This window comes from Tamandua tetradactyla, chromosome 11 (assembly GCF_023851605.1).
Source record: "Tamandua tetradactyla isolate mTamTet1 chromosome 11, mTamTet1.pri, whole genome shotgun sequence".
Classification (NCBI taxonomy): Eukaryota; Metazoa; Chordata; class Mammalia; order Pilosa; family Myrmecophagidae; genus Tamandua; species Tamandua tetradactyla.
Window position 1 is genome coordinate 5,305,990 of NC_135337.1, and position 6,912 is coordinate 5,312,901.

The 6,912-nt window shown below is 40.8% G+C and overlaps 1 pseudogene; it reads left to right on the forward strand.

Moving 5' to 3' along the window:
* The first annotated feature begins 5,295 nt into the window (after positions 1-5,295).
* On the forward strand, positions 5,296-6,215 carry LOC143651000 (heterogeneous nuclear ribonucleoprotein A1-like; annotated as a pseudogene).
* Positions 6,216-6,912: the final 697 nt, after the last annotated feature.

The window sequence follows — 6,912 nt, forward strand, 5'->3', positions numbered from 1 at the left end:
CAGGATCCATTATCTAAATCTTTAGTCTAGAATAACAGCTCGCTGGCTGGCTGGAGCCCAGTCACACATACACACACACACACGCACACACACACACACACACACACGCACACACACGCACACACACACGCACACACAACCTGAAAAGTGACATTTGCGCTGCTGTGATTTTAGCCGTGCGTGGACACAGCCCCTGTGCGTCTGCCACGATTTGTCCTTCAGCGAGAGAGGGCTCACGCTGATCCAGCGGTGATGTCATGCAGCTTCATTAATGTCGGGAAGTTACTTTGAGGCTGCCAGATATAACCGAGCTAACGATGAGCGCTTGGCTGTCTGGGAGAGCCTCTGGAGACCGGCCTCCACCCAAGGCCCCAGCAGGGCAGGCCAATGTTATTCTAAGCTACCTGAGAAAAATACAAACAGAACATGTGGGCTCTTTGTGAGAAACAGTGGCCAGGAATAATAAATTGCCATCATTTTGTCTCCTCTTGTAAATAGAGTGGCATGAAGAATATAGAAGAATGAGGGGGAGAAAAGGTTTCAAACCAGGCAGAGAGCGGTTCTAATAAGAAACAAGTTCTTGTCAAATTCTGCAGACTTGCATGGAGAAAATGGTATTTCTCATGCCTTATTCTTTCTCCCTTCCTCTGGGGTAGGAAAGGTTAAAGAAATTGTCAGTTCCTACTAGCTCTTTCAATAAGAAAACAACTGAGGCATAGAGTGATGATATACTGTGGGTCCAGGAAGAGACGCATTTCTTCCCTTCTCCTTGGACAATAAGATGATTGACAGAGGTTATTCCCTATGTGAGAGGGGGAGAGAATTGCTAGCACATAATGGGCCAAGCTTAGATTGTGTCTGGTAAGACTCTGTCCATCTGATGTCAAGCGATGACTGAAAAGTGAACAATTAATTCCATTATCCAGCTGTTGTTACTGCCGGATGCCAAAACAGCCAGATGGTTCAAAACATCTGGGTATTTGACAGCATGTTTTTACTGTATTTCCAGATGTTTGATATTGTGTAGACAAAGACCAAACCTGTACATGGAAAAGAAAAATAACTAACTGGGAACAGGGAAACCCAGATTTGGTTTAAAAAGGGGAACTGATCATTTCTTAGAACATTTGCATCAATTCAGAAAAGAGCAAAAAGACAACAGAAAAAAATTCATACATGATCATGATGATGAATATGCAACTATGTGATGATATTGTGAATTATTGATTATATATGTAGAACGGAATGATCATATGTTAAGAGTGTTTGTGTTTCTTTCTTGTCATTTTTTTTAAAATTAAAATTTAATAAAAAAACTAAAAAAAAGAGGAACTGAGTGGTGATGGAAGGAAAAACAGAGAGCCAGGAAGTTAAGGGAAAAAAATACATGAAATGAGGTAAAAAAATCAAAGTCAAATAAATTTTTGAAAAGAGAGCAACTTTCTATTTCCTAATAGCCCACTCATTGACTTCACTCTTACCTGGCTCCATTAAAAGTGCTTCTAGTTTGTGTCTGGGTGATAGGAAGGGCTTATAAGAGATGACCAGGAACATAACCCATGGGAGACCTAGAGGAGTGTTCTCAGCCAGGCATTAGGCTTGGCCTGGGGGGGCAGCCGTGTCTGCAGAGAGGGGAGACTACAAGCTGGAAAACTGGTGAACATGTTGGGGAGAAGTGGTTATCATGTGGCAACCACGAAAAGTAAAAATTCCCATCAAGGACAGCCATGGTAAGCAAAATACTGAAATGTCCAGATGAGTCAACTTTGTTTTCACTCATCAGTCAGGATGTTCAGCTTGGTGTAGACAGAGCCAGTGATGGTGTAACAGAAGGAAAAGGGTAATTGAGTGGGGAAAGGTTGTGCAGTTTGGTGACAGATTTAGAGGAGGGGACATGATGTGATTGAGGTGATGGTGGGAGTAAGTGTTGGGCTTTCAGAACAGCTCACAAAGCCCTCTGTAATTCCCAAGCTGCCTGTTATCTATGAAATGCAAATCAGGAGGGGGAATGACATCGTGTCAGATTATGGCCACAGGGAGTAATTATTTAGACATTAAAGGCTATTGAAGGGAGTGGTTGACAATATTAATGATGTCCAGATGGACAGAGTGTGATGCTAAAATTATTTTCTAGTACAAAGAACAAGGGAATTTTTAGCAGCTTTACTGTTCTATTGGACAGTCTGTATCTCTTAAAGGTTTGCTTCTCAAAGAGATGGTGACACCATGCTCTAGAATCAAAGCATGGTAGGGTTTGCAGAATGAGCCACACTCTTGCTCCTTGGAAGAAAGACAATCAATATGCAAAACATCCACACTATAATTATGGCAATAAAAAGAGAAAATTATCTCAGGATGGTGTATCTAACAAACTGGTGATTGGAATCCCTTGTCTGCCAACGGTCCCCCCAGTCCATTCCTCCTCTCTTGCCCAAACACGGCAGCATGCAGCAACTTGTTGGTCTTCATGGCACTCCCCCAACTCCCTTGCTAATACAAGATCCCTTGCCCCTTAATACTGATTTCCACTGCATGACCCCAGGGGATGGCATTCTCAATCACATACACATGGTCTCCATGAGGTCAATGCAGCTTGGCCAAGATCACAGCGTGAACTTCTGTTTTCCCAAGTCTGCAAATAAAAGAAGGCACATCCCAGGATCCAGATTTGGAAAGAGTCACAGGAAATGGCAAGCATGAAAAAAAAAAAAAAAAAAAAAAAAAACCCAAAACTGCTTCAAGAAGATATGGAAGCAGAATATGCTGAACTGGACTGTATACCTGACAATGGTACCAGGAGATCAGCTCTTCCCAGACAGGTATCTAAGTTTTGAGTGAGAATTTGCTAGCACTCCTCAATACTACTGCCTATCGTTGACTCATGTGAGAATGAATGATGTATCCAGAAGAAATCAAAATATGTCTCTGATCTACTAGGAGTTCCTGCATAAAATTGAAGGGATTGGAGTCACAAGTGATATTTCAGAGTCTTACCATTAAAAGTCATGAACTTGGTAAAGAAAGGAGGATTCAGAAAGTGAATAGGTAACTGCAAAGATGACTTCAAAGATCCCCTCCCCACAGGTTATGGCTTACCATACCAAAATGCAAAGCTTTTGACAAGGGTTGATTTTCATAGACTGCAATTCCCCTAAATTATATCCATTCTAAATACTCCCATAATTTCTGCAGTCTCTGTCATAGCACTGATATGATTGCCTTTTGCTGGCCTAGTTAGTTTTCTGACTCTTCCCTTAGGTGATGAGCTCCTTGAAGGTAGGCACTTTGACTTATAAGCCATTGAATCATTAGCACCTGGGACATACCCGGTATATAACAAGCTCTCAATATAAATATATTTGAATAATGAACTGGAAGAATGTTTTGGCAGACTTTCTAAACCACTCAAGAGGATTTAACATGGCAATCTGATTGGAAGGAAGAAAAATGTTTATGAAATCATTAAGTCCATTGCTATGGGGGATAATAACTATGACATATAAAGAACACAGTAGAGAAGGTAATTATTAAAAGAAAATAGCTGGGAAGAGTGTTAGGAATGAAATGTGTTGTCTAGATTATATGCCAATTCAATTTGGTTATTTAAATTTAATTCATCAGATATTTGTTGAGTGCCTGTGTGCCATTGTACATCATATAGAGTATGAGAAATTGTAAAAGGAACATGTGATTTTAAGACAAGAACATCAACATTTTATACAAAGTATGTGTTCTAGTTTGCTAGCTGCCAGAATGCAATATACCAGAAATGGAATGGCTTTTACAAAGGGGAATTTAATAAGTTACAAGTTTACAGTTCTAAGGCTGAGAAGATGCCCCAATTAAAACAAGTCTATAGAAATGTCCAATTTAAGGCACCCAGATAAAGATACCTTGATTTAAGAAGGCTGGTAACACTCAATGTTTCTCTCTCAACTGGAAGGGCACATGATGAACATGGCGGCATCTGCTGGCTTTCTCGTGACTCTACAAAAAGGACTCTCTCCAAAATGTTTCCTCTTTTAAAAGGATTCTAGTAAGCAACTCCACCTTCAATGGGTGGAGATACACCTCCATGGAAACCATCTAATTAAAAGTTACCACCCACAATTGGGTGGGTCACATCTCCATGGGAACAATCAAAATGCTCCCACCCAGCAATATTGAATGAGGATTAAAGGACATGGCTTTTTTGGGGTCCACCAGAGTCAAACCAGCCCAGTATGTAAGACTTTGGCTTTTGGGGACACATGGATGAAAAGTGCCAATAATTCAAATAGGAAGTAGTACAATATCATGGTTTCGATTTGAGAGTGGCTCTATTTTGTGACACATGCAAATTACATGAAACTCAAATTTCAATCTTCATAAATTAGGTTTCATTGGAACACAGGTATGCCCATTTGCTTATGTACTGCCTACCAATACTCTTGAGGTGCCATGGCAGAATTTAGTGGTTGCAACAGAGAGTGAATATCCCATAAACCTAAAATATTTACTATGAGACTCTTTACAGAAAGCTCATCAACACTTCATTTAAAGCAAGAGCACCAGAATCAAAATGCCTGATTTCAAATCACTGTGTCATCATTTCTTGCTAGATATATGATTTTGATAACTAAATTTTTCTGAAATTTGGTGTCATCAACATAAAATGGGTATAATAGTTCCTTCTTCAAGGAATCATTAAACAAATTATGATAATATTTACACAATATTTAAAATGATGACTGGAAATATAGGTGCTTAATAAGAGTTAGTTTCCATTATTCAAATGAATCATCTAGACATCTCATTTAGTATGGAGACTGAGCACCCATGTTACATACACTCTCTTCTAAAGTTCTATCAAAATGGTAGGAGAAAAAAAGTAATGAAAATATGAGGTAGTTGGAAAACAAAAAAGAGAACCATCAGCAGACCAAAAAGTCGAAGAAATCTTGACATTTAGAAAGTAAATGGAGTCTGAGTTGTGGGGAAAGTGCAGCCTTAAACAGCAGAGGTAAGAGTGTCCTTCTCAAGGAGGCCTGAAGATGCTTAGTCTCGAGTCGTCAAAATGGGTTCTGAGGCAGTCAAAAGGATAATTATTTAATGACCTGCACTTGAAACAAATGAGCCCGTTCAATGCCTCTCTTTTTGCTGTCCCTCACATATGAGGCGTAGGTGTTGGTAGCAGTGTCTTCTCCCCTCAGGAAAGCAGATACAGTGGGATGAATAATGGCCCTCAAAAAGATGGTACATCTCTGTCCCGACCAGGAAGCATCATTAAAGTCTTTCCTCCCACTGCCTTCATGCATGTCGGAGTCTCCTGGAGAGCCCAAGCAACTGTGGAAACCTTCATCAGAGGGCTGAGCTTTGAAACCACAGATGAGAGTCCGAGGAACCATTTTGAACAGCAGGGAACACTATAGTCTGCGTGGTAATGAGAGATCCAAACACTGAGAGCCCCAGAGGCTTTAGGTTTGTCATGTATGCCACTGGAGGAGGTGGATGCAGTCATGGGTGCAAGGCCACACAAGGTGGGTGGAAGAGTTGTGGGACCAAAGAGGGCTGCCTCAAGAGAAGACTCTCAAAGACCAGGTGCCGCTCCACTGTGAGAAAGGTCTTTGTGCTTGGCAGTGAAGAAGACATTGAAGAACATTACCTTACAGATTATCTTGAGAAGTATGGGAAAAAGTGAATGAAATCATGACTGGCTGAGGCAGTGGTAAGAAAACAGACTTTGCTTTTTTAATCTTTGATGACTGTGACTCCGTGGATCAGATTGTTACTCAGAATGGCCACCACTGGGAAGTAAGGAAAGCCATGTAAGCAAGAGACGGCCAGCGCGTCCCAGCCGAAGAGGTCAAAGTGGTTCTGGGAAGCTCAGTGGTGGTTTTGGTGAAAACGACAACTTTGGTCATGGAGGAAACTTCCAGTGGTCATGGTGACTTCGGTGGCAGCTTAGGTGTTGGTGGATGTAATGGCAGTGAGGATCACTGTAATGGATTTGGTAATAATGGAAGCATACTTGGAGGTGGCAGAAGCTACATTGATTTTGACAATTATACAATCAATCTTTGAATTTTGGAACCATGAGGGGAGGAAACTTTGGAGGCAGAAAATCTGGCCCTCATGGTGGTGGTGGCCAATATTTTTCCAAGACACAAAACCAATATGGTTATGGTGGTTTCAGATGCAGCAGTAGCTATGGCAATGGCAGAAACAAAGCTTAGTAAGAGAGGACAGCCAGAGAAGTAACAAGGAAACAACAGGCTACAACAACTTTGTGAACTCGACCAAGCATAGTGGTGGCAGGCTTAGGTGCTATGAAGAAGACACTACTCATGTGTATGGGCAAAAAACTCAATGACATTATCAGTAATTCTATAACAGGTTATTTTAGTTTTTGTTCTTTGGAAAATATAAAACATTCCAACAAAGCGTTTTGTGCAGGCTTTTTTTTTTGCACCCACGCTGTTGATTGTTAAATGTAATAGTTATCTGATCATAATGCTGAATAAATGTCTTAAAAAAAGATATGTCCATGTACTAATCCCTGGAATATGTGAATATTACCTTATATGCCAAAAGATGTGATTAAGCTAAGGATTTTGAGGAAAGGAGCTTATCTTGGATTATCCGTATAGGTTCTAAAGCAAATCACATATATCCTTATAAGAGAGAGGCAGAGGGAGTTTTAGGATAGACACATGGCAGAGAAGAGAGAAGAGGAGAAGGCAACATGAACAGGGAGGCAGAGATTGAAATGGTGTGGCTGCAAGCCCAGTAATACCTGGAGCCACAAGAAGCTAGAAAAGGCAAGGAACAAAATTTCCCCTAGAGCCTCTGGAGGGAATATGGGCCTGCTGATACCTTGGTTTTAGATTTCTGGCCTCCAGTGTGTGAGATAATACATTTTTGATGCTTTAA